The following is a 4,484-nucleotide window of genomic DNA, read 5'->3' on the forward strand; positions in this document are numbered from 1 at the left end:
CTATATCCCTCTTATCTTTATCTTTTTTTTTTCAACGAGTGTGATGATAGCTCGCTTCTGCGAGTTCGACAATTCTCTATGATCATACGAGTAATTTAGACTCTCCACCATTAAATTACCTACAATATTCCAAAAATACCTTATAAAATTCTGCCGTTAAGCCATTGTGTCCTGGCGACTTGTTATTTTCAAATAATTGAAGACTCTTAAGGCATTCTTCAGCCGTTAATTTGCCTTCGCAAGCTTTAGCGTCGACTTCAGTGAGTCTTGGTATTTCTGGATTTTCTAGATAAAAGTTTAGCACATTCTTAGAGGGTGTTAGAGAGTCAGTCTTATAAAGGTCTGAGTAAAACCTTTCACTCTCTTGCAATATTTTTTTAGGATCAGTAAATAAATAAAATACCGTCCTCATTTAAATAAAACACCTTGCACACAGAACTTTTAGCTTTTTTTTGTGGGACTCTAAATTTAAGAAATACTTATTACTCTTTTCTCCCTTTTCATACCAAGTTGCTTTAGAGCTAAATTTTCAGCAAATTATCCCTGCCAGCTTTGAAGTGCCAAAGTGCCAAAAAACTCAACTCAAACTCAGCTCAACTGGTAACTAGATCATAATCCTATCCCATTCAGGACCCAGTGATATATGAATGAATAAAAATGAAATATTATAAAAAGCTTCTTCAAAATCTGCCACTTAGCTAGACCTCAGTTTAGTTTAAATGAATAATGTCTTTACCTGAATGATCATGACCAGACACTGAACCGAATCGCTTTCAACAGGCGCTGAGTATGACGATACGTCTCATTAGACTCAATTTGACCCGCATCTAGATCCCCGCTGTTGCTATATCGCCACTGAAAACCAAATTATCAGATTACAAACAAGAACAAACCATATCTAGCTAAAGCAACAGCTGAGATCCCCTGAAATGACAATTACAGCGGAGCTCCGCACAACGAAGATAAGCACGCAGAGCACCATTGGTAAGAAAATATGGTAACCCATGAGTAGGAGAAAATTTGGCAATGGTCACCGTATGTACCTCGTATGACCGTACGTCCCTCCCCTCATGTATACCAAGTGAAATGTTCCATTACAGTTCATCTTCTGCTGCAGTCCGCGTAATTTTAAATAAAACATAATTGTTTTTTTGATGTTGATATGTTTTTATTGCTCAGCTACTTAAACAAAAGCCTTTGAGGCTAGTAACATATCAACGCTATTTTATTTGAAAACAATCATATGCTGCAAGATCTGGGAGGAAGGGGGGAGGACTACTTTCTGGCCAGTACTTAGATTCAAGGTTGAAGTTGCATGAAAGCCAGCTTGAAGGGGTGGTGATTTTAAAAACTAGACAATAGAGGTAGAGTTGGAGCCACTAGTAATAGTCAGAAGTCGATGATCATCTCATCTAGGGTAATTGAGTTTGATTCTGTGGCTTGCCACGTGACCTGGCCAACTGCAAACTCAGGAGGTAACGTTAAGTGATGCCTGGCCCTGCTAAGTTCCCCCACCCACCCCCTCCCTAGAAATTGTTTTAACTGTAGAATCTTAACTCTGACCCTGGATTTAAACTACCACCAACCATGAAAGGGCCGGTCATGTGACCTCAGCAGGAAGCTGCATGGTCATTTCATGTGGGCTTACATGAACAATTTGAAGACAGCGAACCATGTTGCGTGAAAGAGAGCGACAACCTCGTTCTTATTTGGAAAGCAAATTGTGAACACAAAAGTGCGTAAACTTTTTAAAGCGTTCCTCTTGAAAGGAACAAGCGTAAACCGGCTCTTTTGTTCCTTTATCTGGAGTAGTGCGATTCCTGTGTTAAAAACGATATGAATAATTAACTGTCCACTGGTTGACTGTGAAATCTACCCGGAAAAACATGTCAGCAATTTCGGTTACAGTTCAAACCCGTTTCATACAATAGAGGATGAAGAGCAAGATCGTTCCTGTAAATGAAAGAAATCTAAACGGACAGGAAACTGAAAAACAAGGCAAAAACATAAGATAAAATAAAATAAAAAGAAATAAAATGAAAAAAACAAACAAACAAACAAAAACAACGGGAATAGCGTGGAAATATTTACAGTTGGATATGGAAGTATAAAGTCAAAGACGCAAGAAAGCCTCGTCCTCGAAATTTTCCCCTGCTCTAGAACATCTCAAACAACTCGGAAACAAAGTTGATGACGAAAAAATACTTGCAGTTAAAAACGGAGGTACTTTTTAAACACCCTAATCATTATGCCAGTTGAGGTTCTGGAAGTGCTGTCTCCGTGTATCCATCATATCCACCATACTTTAAAAAACTCATGCAACTTTAACTTGTTCCCGTCAATAAAATATCTAAAACAAGACGGAAACCACGGAGATGACGGAGAAACACTTACGGTCACATACCGGAGTAATAATAACAGACAGTAATCAGTATGCCATTTGAGAGATCTGGAAGTGCTGTCTCCGTGTATCCGTCAAATCCACCATACTTTAAAAAACTCATGCAACTTTAACTTGTTCCCGACAATAAAATATCTGAAACAAGACGGAAACCACGGAGATGACGGAGATACACTTACAGTTAAAATGGAATAAATCAAAACACTACTACTACTACTACTACTACTACTACTACTAATATTATTATTATTATTATTATTATTATTATTATTATCATTATTATTATTTTTAGTAGTAGTAGTAGTAGTAGTAGTAGTAGCAGTAGCAGTAGCAGTAGCAGTAGCAGTAGCAGTAGCAGTAGCAGTAGTAGTAGTAGTAGTAGTAGTAGTAGTAGTAGTAGTAGTAGTAGTAGTAGTAGTAGTAGTAGTAGTAGTAGTAGTAGTAGTAATAGCAGCAGTAGTGTAGTAGTAGTAGTAGTAGTAGTAGTAGTAGTAGTAGTAGTAGTAGTAGTAGTAGTAGTGGTGTTTTGATTTATTCCATTTTAACTGTAAGTGTATCTCCGTCATCTCCGTGGTTTCCGTCTTGTTTCAGATATTTTATTGACGGGAACAAGTTGGAGTTGCATGATTTTTTTAAAGTATGGTGGATATGACGGATACACGGAGACAGCACTTCCACATCTCTCTATGGCATACTGATTACTGTCTGTTATTATTACTCCTGTATGTTACTGTAAGTGCGTCTCCGCCATCTCCGTGGTTTCCGTCTTGTTTCAGACATTTCATTGACGGGAACAAGTTGGAGTTGCATGATTTTTTTACAGTATGGTGGATATGACGGATACACGGAGACAGCACTTCCAGATCTTTCAATGGCATACTGATTACTGCTGTTATTAGTACTCCCCTATGTTACTGTAAGTGTTTCTCCGCCATCTCCGTGGTTTCCGTCTTGTTTCAGACATTTTATTAACGGAAACAAGTTGGAGTTGCATGATTTTTTTAAAATATGGTGGATATGACGGATACACGGAGACAGCACTTCCAGATCTTTCAATGGCATACTGATTACTGTGTGTTATTATTACTCCCTTGTGTTATTGTAAGTGCATCTCTGCCATCTCCGGTGTTTCCTTGTTATCTTTATTATTATTATTTTTTTATTCCGAGGATGATTTAGAAATCAATTAATTTCTTAAAGCTTGGCGGATATGACGGATACACGGAGACAGCACTTTGAGATCCTCAACTGGCATACTGATTAGGGTTTCGAACAGTACCTACAGTATTTCTTCGTCATCAACTGTGTTTCCGAATGTCTTTAAATATCTTTGTGAAGGAGACAGTTTTGAGGACCATGAATTTCCCAAAATATAATAGATATGACGGAAATACGGAGACAGCACTTCCAGATCTTTAACTGGTAACTGGTGGTTGGTGATAAAAATGGGGTGGACAGACGAAAGCAACTCCTGCTGTCTGCTCATTGTGATATTCACGGCCTTTATAGTTTTGCTTTAACAAGGATATCTTTAATAGATTTTTCTTTTCTACGAGAAATCAAGGGAGGTTCCTTGAATGTCTCTTTGAGTAATGGTTGTTCTTGTATTAAATGCCATTTGTCAGTTAGTGTGTTTTTTCAAACATTGTAATGCGGTTGAAATTGCGCAACGAACGGTAAAAGCTTCTTGTGCGTTCTCTGTTTCTGTGTTAAAGCTGGTTTTCTATCCGCATAGTTAAATTCTGAGAGTATCTGTTTCACCATTTTCTTAGGGTAACGTCTAGGGCGATTTAAGTTTTCTATGTTGTCTGTAAAAGTAACTCTTGAAGAGTTACTCCAGAAAGGCTCAAAGAAAAGACTCAAGAAACAAAAGAAAGGTTCAGCAATATTACAGTACTCACTAAACACTCACAAAGACAGAACAAACAAATTTAGTGTATTTTGTCACTAATCCCTTCCTATAAATGCTTGAATTGATTTGAAAAGTGTAAAAAGGATATCACTAGATTGAGTCAATAAAATATGTTAACTGCTGGAGAAAACTTATGAATTAAATGGAATTATATGCGTTTTGCGTTAGTCT

This window comes from Montipora capricornis, chromosome 1, assembly GCF_036669925.1.
Source record: "Montipora capricornis isolate CH-2021 chromosome 1, ASM3666992v2, whole genome shotgun sequence".
NCBI classification, from domain to species: domain Eukaryota; kingdom Metazoa; phylum Cnidaria; class Anthozoa; order Scleractinia; family Acroporidae; genus Montipora; species Montipora capricornis.